The sequence below is a fragment of the Pongo abelii genome, chromosome 3, assembly GCF_028885655.2.
Source record: "Pongo abelii isolate AG06213 chromosome 3, NHGRI_mPonAbe1-v2.0_pri, whole genome shotgun sequence".
Taxonomy (NCBI): Eukaryota; Metazoa; Chordata; class Mammalia; order Primates; family Hominidae; genus Pongo; species Pongo abelii.
This window is the reverse complement of record NC_071988.2, coordinates 159,280,717-159,295,012: the sequence shown is the minus strand read 5'-3', so window position 1 is coordinate 159,295,012 and position 14,296 is coordinate 159,280,717. Positions and strand designations below refer to the sequence as shown.

The following is a 14,296-nucleotide window of genomic DNA, read 5'->3' as shown; positions in this document are numbered from 1 at the left end:
GGCCTTCTTGAAGGGAGATCTGTGTGATACACACCCATGGACAGACAATAGAATTTTAAAAATTCCTACAAAACCCAATGACTTAAGTATATATTTTGTTCTTTTTATAAGCTATAAAGAGGGAATTAGTTCAAAAAGACAAAGCAAAAAGGAAACGTGGCATTAAAAATTGGCTGGAAAATTTGACAGGAGAGAAGCAAATAAAAAGGAGAGAAACAAAAAGATAAACTTACAGAATTTTAAAATGGAAGAAATAATATACATAGTCTAAAATATTTAATATTTGAAAAGGAAACCTGAAAAATGGAAAAATTAAGATTGCACTGCTGGTATTTACCTATTTATTTATTATACCATTCATATCCAAAACGAAATGATATGAAATACAGACATTATTTTACGGAGTTTGAAATAGATGATATAAAACACTCAAGGTTTGTAGTTCTAAGTAGTCATTTCAAACCCTTGTTTGTATGTCTTTTTTATGCTCTATGTATCAAGAATTATGTCAGAAAAACAAACATTTGGACAGTTCTTAATAGCAGAAGAATACAACTAGCTTTGAAAATTAATGACATGTAAAGAACATATTGAATATAAATAACAAAGAATTGTTAAAGTAAAAAAAAAGGTTGAGGCAACTTTATATAAAATTTTTTGGAAACAAGTCTCCTATCTGTATAAAAGTATTAAGTCTAAAGAAATTTTTCCACAATAAACTAGAAAATGGCACAACCATTGGCTGTGCATGATAGGGTAATGGAAAGGAGAATTCAAAACACGACATGATATCCTCTTTCAGAAATGACAGCATATCTTCCATGGACCTATCCTCCCATGAATAACAATTGTAAATACTGGAAAAAAATTAAAAAACAACCCTTTGAATGCACTGCGGAGCAATGAAGGACAGACAGAAACTGGAGTGGGCTCTTATTGCAAACTCCTGGCATACGTTATATCCTCAACTGTAATTTTAGAGGATTTCCTATTTTATCTGAATTGGTAGCAGTAATAATGGCAGTGAGATCTCTGATAATGATGACCAGATAGATGGTAATTATGATAAAATCTCTATGACAGATTTTATCTCTGAGAGAGAGTTTGTCGAAGCCCAGTCTATGAATATCACCTTAGTTCATTGTAGCTCAGAGGGCAAAACCTGTAGCACTCACTGTAAATTTCTGAAGCTTGAACTGTTTTTAATGAGATCTTTTCCCATCTCCCATCACAGATAATGACACTTTCCTCTCAGTTCAGAAGAGTGATGAGATGGAATTCCAACAGCAATAGTAACTGCAGTGGTGACATAAAGAGTTAAAGACAGGAAATGCTATTGGAAGGCAGCGTCTTGGAGGGCTGGACAGCCCTGAACTATGTAATCCTGATGGAGGACCAGCAAGCATGATCCATAAACTGGCCAGCTCTGTGGACAATGGAATTGCATCCTGGCTTCTTAAAATATTTACAGAAAAGCTTATTGTAATGTACTAGACTTCCCAAGACTCTGCAGTGGAACATTTAGAACATTACAATTTGGAGATAAAGGTTAACATGGCCTGCTTACTCACAAGCTTGGAAGGCCTATAATATAAGTCTCAATTACAGTATATTATTTGCTGAGGCTCTTAAAATTTCTGATTAATTTTGTGTAAACTCTAAGTAGAATTCCCATATGTCAAAATCGTGAATATTAACATTCACATACAGCCTCTAAATTGAGTTATATTGGTCAACAATAGAGGAAAAATATTTTAAAAGCAATGTTATTATCTTTCATGATGGATAGTTCTTAAGAATGTTACGGAAGTATTTTTGAAAATCTAATGGCAAATTTAATCTGGAGATAAGAGATTAGCTAATGATATCATTGGAGTGAAACTTGAAAGTCTCATTTCTGAATGTCAGAACAAGGATGGCATAAGGAAAGCCTGAAGGCAAGACCTGGAGAACACTGGTAGGTATAGCAAGGTTACTAGGGTGGTGGTCATGGTCACGAATATATTCAAATGCCAGTTGATAAAGAAGTATTGAATCCCACTTCAGGAGGCCTAGGCAGGTGGATCACTGGAGGCCAAAAGTTTAAGACGTGGCAAAACCCCGTCTTTACTAAAAATACAAAAATTAGCCAGGCATGGTGGCACATGGGATTACATGCCTATAATCCCAGCTACTTGGGAGGCTGAGGCACAATAATTGCTTGACACTGAGAGGTGAGGGTTGCAGTGAGCCAAGATTGCGCCACTGAACTCCAGCCTGGGTGACAGCGAGACTCTGTCTCAAAAAAAAAAAAAAAAAAAAAAAAAATCCAGACAGTGTGAATTACAAGGACAAAGTCTATAGAGCACAGGCTGATTCTAAAATGAAGCTCAACTTCCTAAATAGTAATTTAATAAAAAAAGAAATTAAAAAAATTCAGAGCTGGAAGTAAATGAAGACATGAAGAGAAAACACTAAAATACACCAAAAAGGTCATGCAAAAAAAATTAAAAGTATTATCAACATTTGAGAGAATTGAAGATATGAATACAAAGGGACCCAGGTAAAATTCCAAAGATGAAATAGAATTTCAAGTCTCTTGGAAACCACATACAGCAGCTAAGGGAAGATTTTTCTACGTTTGTTTCATTAGAGTTTCCATATCTTGGGGAAAGTGCAACTTTCTGTTTCTTGATGATGTGATGTGTGACTTCTGGGAGTGTGATGCTATCAATTGCATAAATGCTTGATTATGCCAGCTTTATTAGCTGTGATTCTTTGAATTCTAAAAACCAAATACAGACATTAAAATAAAATCATAAACATAAAGATAGATTCAAGATCAAAACTCTGCCATTTCTAAAATTATATGCCTCTTGTTTTCTTCCTTCTCAATGCAATCTTCTATTATTTAATAGCATAGATCTAGTTTCCATACCTGATAATTATTTTAAGAAATATTAATTATATTTCTAATAACTAGTATATTTAAAATTTAAAATATTAATGTAGAAAAAACAGAAATGATGAATAAAAATTGAATACAACTATGGGAAAATAAGAATGACTTAAAAATTACCAAAAGTATCATTGTAATTAACATAATTTTTTTAAACATAAAAATGAACTGATCATATGAGCAGGATATTATCTTAAAACATTGTTCCACATTCATTTTTGGTAGATGATGGAAAAATCTGAAGATTATGTTTTTGTGAGAGTAATGTTTCAGTTCATTTGAAAGTACTTTCATTTTTTTAATGGAGAAACCAGATTGTTAGGAAAGAAAAAAGGAGACTAGCACACTCATTCAAAGAGATGGTACATTTCCAGCCACAGTTGTTCACTGATACTTTATTGTTTCGTTGAGGCATTTGTCCCCTCTTCTACCCCATTCCCATTCTCAGAATGCCATTCCATTCCTTAGTCAGCAACAACACTGCAATATACTTAAATTTAAACCCAAATGGTTTTTATTGTTTGTTTGTGCGTCAAAAGCAAACATGTTTTCCTAAGTTATCTAGCAATTCATTTGTTTTTCTTTAAATTTCTGGATACTATCAAACTTTGAATGCATACAAATCTATGCTTTTACTATAGAATTAAAAAAATCCATCTAGTGTCATGTAATGGCTGAAGTTTTAACCAAGAGTTGTAAAATTTTTAAAAATAAAACTCTGCCTGCCAGACAGTTTCACATTTGGGAATGCGGCTTTGCTTCACATATCCTGGCATGTAAAATAGTTTCCACATTCTCAGAAAACTAATGGTAATTCCACATTGCTCTTTCCTTCTGGGGGTTCACAGCATTTGTATCAGATTGCAACCTCTCTAGAAGCTCATGTTCATTTAAAAATCTTTCCCCACCTTGAGCTTTATTTGTATTTCTCATTCCATACTATTTTTCATGAGTTCACTAGTTTTCAGGGAAAAGAATTTGTTATACTAGTACTTAATTGTAACAATCAATGATATGAAATTCTGCAGGTGAAGTTGGTGGCTGAGGATTTACAAAGACATCTCAAAATGAAGGAAATAATGTAGAACATTAGATCTCAGTTGAAAAACTCTCCATCCCACATCATAATCTAATATTAGTCTTGTTTTTATAAGAACATTTCTATGTATGAAAATGCATAAATGAGAGGAAAAGAACTCCGACACTCAAATTATTTATAGACTAAAGGCTGAATTATTTTTCTAAATGTGAAATAAGGATATTGCATTAGGCTATTCTTGTGTTGCTATAAAGAAGTATCTGAGACCAGGTAATTTATAAGAAAAGTGGTTTAATTTGCTCACAGTTCTGCAGGCTGTACAGGAAGCACAGTGCCAACATCTCCTTCTGGGAGGCCTCAGGGAGCTTTTACTCATGGGAGAAGGTAAAGCAGGAGCAGACACCTCACACAGCAAAAACAGGAGCCAGAGAGAGAGAGAGTGGGGAGGAGATGCCACACACTTTGAAATGACCAGATATCATGTGAATTCAGAGTGAGAGCTTGCTTATCACGAAGGGGATGTCTCAAGCCATTTATGAGGGATTTATCCCATAATCTAAACACCTCTCACCAGGTCCTACCTCCAACAATTGGGATTACATTTTAACATGATATTGGGATGGTGACAAATATCCAAACTATACAATTCCACTTCTGGTCCCACCAGATCTCATGTTCTTCTCACATTGAAAAATACAATCATGCCTTCCCAATAATCCTCCAAAATCTTAACTTATTCCAACATTAACTCAAAAGTTTAAAGTTCAAAGTGTCATCAGAGACAAGGCAAGTCCCTCACACCTATGAGCCTGTAAAAAAAAAAAAAAAGTTAGTTACTTCTAATATACAATGGGGGTGTATGCATTCGGTAAACATTCACATTCCAAAAGGGAGAAATCATCCAAAAGAAAGGAACTACAGGCCCCATGCAATTTTGAAACCTAGTAGGGTAGTCATTAAATCTTAAAGTTCCAAAGTGATCTATTTTAACTACATGTTCCACATCCAGGACACACTGGTGTGAGGGGTAGAGTCCCAATGCCTTGGGCAGCTCTGCCCCTGTGTCTTTGCAGGGTAAAGCTCCCATGTCTGCTCTGAGATTGTTGAATGCCTGCAGCTTTTCCAGGCATAGGGTGCAAGCTGCTAGTGATCTACCATTCTTGGGTCTGTAGGATGGTGGCCCCCTTCCCACAGCTCCACTAGGCAGTTCCCCAGTGCGCATTCTGTGTGGGGCCTCCAACCCCATACTTTCCCTCCACAATGACCTATAAGAGGTTCTCTGTGAGGGCCGCCCCTGTGACAGGCTTCTCTCTGGGTACCCAGGCTTTCTCATAGATCCTCTGAAATCTAGATGGAGGTTGCCAAGCCTTCACTCTTGCATTCCATTTGCCTGTAGGCTTAACACAATTTGGAAGCTGCCAAGGCTTATGGCTTGTGCTCTCTGGAGTGGCAGCCTGTGCTGTACCTGGGGCCCTTTGAGCCATGGCTGTAGCTGGAATGGCGGGGTTGCAGGGAGCAGTGCTTCAAGACTGCACCGGGCAGTGAGGCCATGGGCCTGGCTTACAAAACCGTTCTGTCCTCCTAGGCCTCAGAGTCTGTGATAGGAAGGATTGCCTCTTAGATCTCTAAAGTACCTTTGAGGTTTTTTCCCCAGTGTCTTGGATGTTAGCACTTGGTTCCCTTTTAGTTATAGAAATAACTCTAGCAAGTGCTTGTTCCACAGCCTGCTTGTATTCATCTCCTGAAAAAGCTTTTTCTTTTTCTGTCATATAACCAGGATGCAGATTTTCCCAACTTTTATGCTCTACTTCCTGTTTAAATATAAATTCCAACTTCGTCATTTCTTTGCTCCTGTAACTGAGCATAGGTTGTTAGAAGCAGCCAGACCCCATCTTGAACACTTTGCTAGTTAGAGATTTCTTCTACCAGATACCTTAGGCTGTCACTCTTCAGTTTAAACTTCCACAGATGCCTAGGGCATGGGCAGAATACAGCCAAGCTCTACGATAAGGAATAATGTGTGACCTTTGCTCCAGCTCCTGATAAGTTCTGCATACTCATATGAGACCTTGGCAGCTTTGACTTCACTATTCGTATCACTATCAGCATTTTGGTCAAAACCATTCAACAAGTCTGTACGAAATTTCAAACTTTCTCTCATCGTCCTGTCTTCCTCTGAGCCCTCCAAATTCTTCCAACCTCTGCGTATTACCCAGTTTCAAAGTTGTTTCCACATTTTCAGGTATATTTATAACAATACCCAGCACCTGGTACCAACTTTCTATATTAGGCATTCTTGTGTTGCTATAAGGAAATATCTGAGACTGGGTAATTTATAAGAAAAGACATTTAAGTGGCTCACGGTTCTACAGGCTGTACAGGAAGGATAGTGCTGGCATCTGCTTCTGCGGAGGCCTCAGGAAGATTTTACTCACAACAGAAGGCAAAGCAGGAGTAGACACTTCACATGACAAGCTCATTTATCACCAAGGGTATGGCTCAAGCCATTCATGAAAGATCTGCCCCCATGATCCAGATACCTCCCACCAGGCCTCACCTCCAACATCGGGGATTACATTTCAACATGAGATATGGATGGAGACAAATATCCAAACTATATCAGATTTTAAGATTTAAAAAGAATGGCCATGTGCAATGGCTCACACCTGTAATCCCAGTGTTTTGGGGGGCTGAGGCAGGAGGATCACTTGATCCCAGGAGTTTGAGACCAGCTGGGGCAGCATAGCGAGATCCTGTCTGCCAAAAACTAAAACACTGCTCTGGCCTGGTTGTGAGTGTGTGTTTTCCTGTCTACATGGGAGGCTAACGTGGAAGGATTGCTTGGACCCAGGAGTTCAAGGTTACTGTGACCTGTGATCATTCTGTTGCATTCCAGTCTGGGTGACAGAGTGGGACCCTGTCTCTGAAAATAATAATAATAACAATAATTGTTATCATTTAAATTTGGCTGAATATGTGAGGATGAGTAATTTGGTCGAAATTATCTGCCTATATTGCTAAGTCATTGGAAAACTGCAGTGCAAAACTTCTGATTTTCTGTATAGTCTAATCATAGCCAGTAATTGTAGCTAATCAAATTTTGTGTATAGCGACCACAACTAGGTTAAGTGGAAATATATTTTTAATACATGCTTTTTGATGATGATAATGGTTAAGTGGTGAAAAAGTAACTGAATTAAACTTATTTATATTTTAACAAGTACAGCTTTGTCTAGGTAAAATTGATGAGCAGAATTAGAGTATTTCTCAGTAAAGTCTATTATAGATTCTAAAATATATTTTCACATAGGATAAATAAATTGAATCCTTTTATTTTCTTCTGGAAATTTACTATATGTAAAAAAGAAGGTGGGAAGGGAATTAAAGGAAAAAGTCCATTCTTCTGATGGCCTTTAAGTATCAAAGTAAACAGAAAATAACCTATTCCAACTACTGTTCCCATTGCTAAAATAGTCCTTTATAAATTTAAGTAAAAATATTAGTAGCAAAAATATGATGCAAACGATCATAGAAATTGGACAAAAACTTTTTTTTCTCTAAGCTTAACTCTTGCAGACAATTTATATGACAGTAGACTGCATTGGCTTATTTATGCAGTCTTTTATTTATTTGTTTACAGATACCTTGTCACTCTACACCTCTATCAGGAAAGGTTGTTGCCAAAGTGCATAACATTTTTATAGCCTGTCTGAAAGTATCAAAATCAGCACTAATAAACCCAGCATACAATTTTTCAGTTTAGTTAATAGTATTGCCTGAACCACTGCAATATGAATCAAAATAAGGTGCATTTTCACTTATTTTTTCAGGTACATTGCTGACAAGATTTGTGGATAATTACTGAAAAGAAAATAACATTTTCTTTTCATGTTTTGTTGTTGCTAATGTTGGTGTTTTACATGTAGTTATGGGTTTCAATAGACTTCTCCCTGAACCACAAAGGTGGATTTTAAAATGGTATGTACATTAGTATGAGACGTGTAGTATAATACAGTTTAATTTCTCATATTAAGAGGTAAAATGTATCAAGGATGCCTAGCCAAAAATGCAGTTGTAGAAATCAGTCCAAAGCTTTCAAATGGAGAGTCTCAGTTTAACCAGGGATATCTGGGGACTGAATTTAGAGTGTTCCCCTTTTCTATCTACTACTTGGATATTCCCCTTGCTGAGAAACATTAGCTGATCAGAAAAATAAGCTGGTGGTTCTTCTCTTTTCTTTTTCTAGATAGGATTTCACTCCCATCACCCAGGCTGGAGTGCAGTGGCACTATCTCAGCTCACTACAACCTCTGCCTCCCAGACTAAAGGGATTATCCCACTCCAGCCTCCAGAGTAGCTAGGAATACAGGCACATGCTACTGCTACTGGCTAATTTTTGTATTTTTAGTGAGATGGGGTTTCACCATGTTGGCCAGGCTGGTCTCAAACACCTGACCTCAAGTGATCCTCTTGCCTTGGGCTCCCAAAGTTCTGGGATTATAGGCATGAGCCACCGCACCCGGCCCAAGCCGGGTTATTTTCTATATGTAGTAAAGTCTCTCTGCCCATTTTAAAGACAGACTAAAGAGTATGTCTTTTGATGAATAAGTTCTCCTCTGAGTAACTGAACATAATGAAAGCCAAATTCTTGTTTTCTCAGTAGGAAAAAATTAGAGAAAGAGATTTTCTTTGCCAAATGTAGTAGTCATGACAGGCTGTTACACATACTAACGCTTTCTGAAATCCCACTGTCTGTATTATGGTAAAAGTGTAAACTTTCATGTCTCAGGTGTACTCCACTAAAGCCATTAGAATCAGAAAACTTGTATTAGAATGGCACATTCACATCTGATTGATGAAGCAAATGTTCCTTAGTACACAGATTGCTCCCACCACTCCATTGCATACAATTTCCTTGTGATTTAGAGATCAGTCTACTTTTGGCTGCTGATTTTTATGAGATTTGATTTTATGATATTTGATACCTACATAGAAGTGGTCACTGTCATATTCCACAACTGGCTCAAAGGAGAACTCCTTCTAAAGATTTATACACATTGTAAACCACTCATCCTCATATTGAAACATCTTTAAAAATTAATCTTCTTTCTACCACTCACCATATATCCCATGATAGCACCTGTGGATTTTCTATAAGGCGATGAGAGAATCAAATATAAAAATGCAATATTCTCTGACAATTTTAAAATGATTATATTGACGGGAATCTATTCATGTAAGGATTCATCTTTGGTCTTAATTCTACAGTATAAAGAGAAAAGCATATATAGAGAGGTCTCCATATTATATCCTTACTATAAAATAAAGAAGCAAATAATTGGTTGTCCAATTTTTAGTGAAGTCTTTCTACATTATTAACAATGGTTTCCCATATAGAATAGGGTTTATATATAAATTAATATATTGTAAAAGAAAGATATAATTCCTCCCCAGAATCAGACTAAAGACACAGAATGGCCTTTTTTCTACAGATCAGAATGACGGGTAGAATATTCCTGGAAGACCCATGACTGTCTTGAGCTCAACCTGACACCTACTAAACACTGTCAAATATGACTTGGTATGTTCCATATGAATGTATAATATGAACTACATGATTGTATACCCTGCATCATATGTCTTTATATCTTTATCTACAAATTCTAGGGTATTTTCTTTTTCTTTTTTTTTTTTTTTTTGAGACAGAGTCTCACTCTATCGCCCAGGCTGGAGTACAGTGGCGCAATCTCGGCTCACTGCAAACTCCAGCTGCCAGGTTCATGCCATTCTCCTGCCTCAGCCTCCCGAGTAGCTGGGACTACAGGCGCCTGCCACGGCGCCCGGCTAATTTTTTTGTATTTTTAGTAGAGACAGGATTTCACCGTGGTCTCACCGTGGTCTCGATCTCCTGACCTCGTGATCCGCCCGCCTCGGCCTCCCAAAGTGCTGGGATTATAGGCGTGAGCCACTGCGCCCGGCCATTGTAGGGTATTTTCTTATATTTTCATTTGTATATTGAGTACACTTATCTAAGAGATACTACTATTTGACTTCAGAAACACCTCAGGATTTGAACATCATTTAAATTCTGCAAAGAGAAAACAAGAAAAATTCCCTTTCTTTCTGTCCTTCATTTAAAAGGACATTTACCATTTAAAAGAAAGAATTAGATCCCCGTGATCACCCTTGTGGGTGACAGATGATGGGCCATGCTCTCTGTGGGGGGGTGGGGTGCGGACAGCTTGGGTTGCACAGGCTGGGGTCAGGGATGACAGGAGGAAGTGGTTCTCAGCTACTCAGCCTGTTACCAGGACCTGTCCCACCAGCAGAGGTACAATAAGGATGGTGGGCTCATGGCCTTTCATTACCCCAGTGGATCCTATAGAACACATTGCCAGTCTCTCATCGTCTATTTACCCAGCTTCTTTTGATATCCAGGTGAAAGAACTGAAGAAGAGTGCTTCAGGCCAGGCTTTTGAGCTGATTCTCAGCCCTCAGTCAAAAGAATCAATTCTATAATTCCCTTTCCCCCCCTCCACAGAAGAAGGATAATTTCCTTAGAGGAAACTCAGAAGATATGAGAAGGTGCAGAAGAAAGACACAAGTCCTACTAAGCTGAGGTCTTGAAGCAGCTTGCAAAGGATGGAGAAATAAGTGGTTTAGAAAGCAATAGAAGAGTTCAGTAACTTCAGTAAAATGGCAAAAAGAACCTGACCCACAAAATGGAAGCTAATGAAGACAATAGAGAGGCACAAATGGCTGTCAAACTGGAGTGTTTGCCAGAGAAGGATAAGAACGTTGAACAAGTGCAGAAGAACAAAGAATCCAGAGGTCCTGTTGATGAGACTGAAGCTGACTAATTTGTTCTGAGAACTGACTTTCACCCTCTCTTTCCTAAATATCCAAAAACTACTGGCCAGTGTCATTTATTCTTTCCCTTCTCACAATACTCTAGAAGCTAACGGGCAGCTGTATAGATAAACCCATACAGTAAGATGTTGATTTAGTGAATAAAGGGGAGAAACTGAAAGTGTGGTTCTTTCTAATGTAGATATTTTTCTTCTTGCCTCTTTTTTATTTCGGTACACTTGGTGTGCTTGGCTAATGGCAAGTACTGTTTTGCTCTGTGAAAACATATTGTGAAGAGTATGTAGTGGCTTCTTTAGAACTTTTAAATGCTGAATAATACATGTTCACTTTTCAATCCCCGTTCATTTTTCAATCTTACCAGATGCTTAAATAGTTAAGTACCTTATAAGATATTTAAATGGTTAATAAAACTACACAGTACTATTGGTGGTAGTGACTTCAAAAAAATAAAAAGAGAGGCCTGGTGTGGTGGCTCACACCTGTAATCCCAGGACTTTGGAAAGGTGAGGGGGGAGGATCACTTGAGGTTGAGTTCGAGACCAGCCTAGCCAACATGGTGAAATCCTGTCCCTACTAAAAATACAAAAATTAGCTGGATGTGCTGGCAGATGCCTGTAGTCCCAGCTACTCGGGAGGCTAAGGCAGGAAAATTGCTTGAACCTTGGAGATGGAGGTTACAATGAGACAAGATCATACCACTGTACTCCAGCCTAGGTGATACAGCAATATTTCTTCTCAAAAAAAAAAAACAAATAAATAAAAAATTTAAAAAAATGGAGAATTATATGAACGTTTTTAAACCAGATTTGAGATTCTCTTGGTCCTCCAAATTTTACAGACAAATTTAATCCTCATAACAGATGACAAAAGAATTTTCCTTGAGGCTTTGACCAGCCCATAGATCCGTAAGTTGAACCCATGCCCAGAAATTTCCCATCTTCTTTTAAGTGCCCTAAACATACAAATTAATGAAAAAGTAGGGATTGTGAGTTTGAGAGAAGCCCTAATAAGAGAGATGGAGACCAAAATACACAATAGAAAAAAGTAAAAAGGAAATTGGAGGAAAGAGACACTTTAGTAATTAAAAATTCAAGTAATTTATTATTAATGTACAAGTAATTTATTATTAATGTACTAATAATTAATTGTATGCATGTGTTCAGAAATTTTTAGAAAATATGCATTTGAAATATTAGAAGATAAAATCTAAAAAGTATCTTGAAAAATTAGAAAATAGAAGAATTGATGAGAAATAGTGAGATAGGTAAAGAAAATTAGAGGATCAATATGCCATCACCTAAAAATATTTCCAAAAATAAAAAATAGAGAGAAGGAGAGGTATAAAATATCAAAGAGATCATTCAAGGGATTTTCCCAGCAAAGTAGAGCATCTTTCCCAGGTGAAAAGAAACTACCCGGTTTCTGGCATCCTTGTACTAGAGCGTATCACATTGAAATTCTAGAAAACTGAAGTTTGGCAGAGATGATCCTAAAGATTTTGAGAGCAGGAGAAGATATAGGATCTTCTGTATCTACATCAGGACTCATAATTGCATCAGAGATTTCTATAGTGGTACAGGCAACCAGTTGAAAAAAACAAAAACAAAGCAAAAGCACTTTCAAAGTCCTGGATGGGACTTATTCCCAAAATAAAATTGTATATTTTATCACCTATCAATCAAATATGAAGGTAGAAAAACATTTTCTTCACACATGCATAGTCTCAAAAATTATCTCCACTCCTCTTTTCTCAGTAAGTTACTAGCTGATGTACTCCACCAGTGATGTTTAAGTTTTGCATCAACTGAACTGGATCAGGGATGCCCAGATATATGGTTGAACATTATTTCTGAGAAAGTCTATAAGGATGTTTTCAGATGAAATTAACATTTGGATCATTAGATTCAGTAACACAGATGGACTTTTTCAATGTGAGTGGCATCATTCAATCAATTGAGGCATGAATAGAATAAAACATGGAAGATTTACCCCTTTGTCTGTCCCACTCCTTTAGCTGGCATGTAATTATTCTCTTGCCCTGTGACCAGGATATACACCATTTTGTTTCCTTGATTCTCAAGCCTTTAGACCCAGACTGACTTACACGACTGGCCTCCATAAGTTTAACCCAGGCCCAGAAATTTCCCATCTTCTTTTAAGTGCCCTAAACATATAAATTAATGAAAAAGCAGGGATTGTTAGTTTGAGAGAAGCCCTTATCAGCTTCTATGTGGTAGATCATGGGACTTCTCAGCTTCCATAACCATATGAATCAATTCCTTAGAATAAATCTCTTTATATCCTACAGATTGTGTCTCTGCAGAATCCTGACTAATATACCACTAAAACGAAGTAAACCAACAAAACAGAAAAGAAACCTATGTGGCCTAGAAGGAAGATTCAATGTGTGAAGGGAAGCCAATCTCCAGGATGAAAGGGAAAAGTTCCTCCCAGTAGGACAGCTGAGTCACAAGTCTCAAGAGCAATCAGCCCAGGCTGGTGACTTTTAGTGCTCACGAGGAAATATGTCTCTGGTATATTAAGTCAGTAAAACATATGATGTGCTTGAATGTGCTGAGGAGATTGATGCTAAGAGCAGGAATTTTGGAGTAAATTAATGGTATGTTCCCAGACAGTTAAGTAAATAAGAGAAAAAAATTGGTTTGAAAACTAAAGTTCTGGCCAGGTGTTGTGGCTCAGTCCTGTAATCCAAGCACTTTGGGATGCCAACGCTGAGGTCATGAGTTTGAGACCAGCCTGACCAACATGATGAAACACTGTCTCTACTAAAAATACAAAATTAGCTGGACGTGGTGGTACACACTTGTAATCCCAGCTACTTGGGAGGCTGAGGCAGGAGAATTGCTTGAACTCAGGGAGTGGAGGTGGCAGTGAGCCAGGATCACACCATCACACTCCAGCCTGGGCAACAAGAGCAGAAAAAAAAAAAAAAAAGAAGAAGAAAACTAAAGTCTTGCCAGAAGTTAAATTCTATGTAGATACAAACCAAGACTAAACTCTGACTAGCCTTCACTCCTCTACATAGTCATAATGAAAACCTGAATACTAATAAAACAATAAAATTATATTTTGAGAATGAGGTGAGAACTGTGAAATATGGGAAAACATGCTTTAAAACATGGGAAACAAATGGAAACTTAGTCTTCAATTTTCAGAGTAGGAAGCCAACAGATACTGTCTTTAAAAAATCAAGTAAAGCATCCGGAATTGGTGGGTTGTTGGTCTCACTGACTTCAAGAAAGAAACCACGGACCCTCGTGGTGAGTGTTACAGTTCTTAAAGACAGCATGTCCGGAGTTTGTTCCTTCTGACGTTCAGATGTGTTCGGAGTTTCTTCCTTCTGGTGGATTCATGATCTCAGTGGCTCAAGAGTGAAACTGCAGACCTTCCCAGTGAGTGTTACAGCTCATAATGGCAGCGTGTACCCA

General features: G+C 37.5%; 1 pseudogene; it reads left to right on the top strand.

Annotated features, from left to right (window-relative positions):
- The first annotated feature begins 10,319 nt into the window (after nucleotides 1-10,319).
- LOC112133005 (stathmin-like) lies at nucleotides 10,320-10,837 on the top strand (annotated as a pseudogene).
- The last annotated feature ends 3,459 nt before the right edge of the window (nucleotides 10,838-14,296 follow it).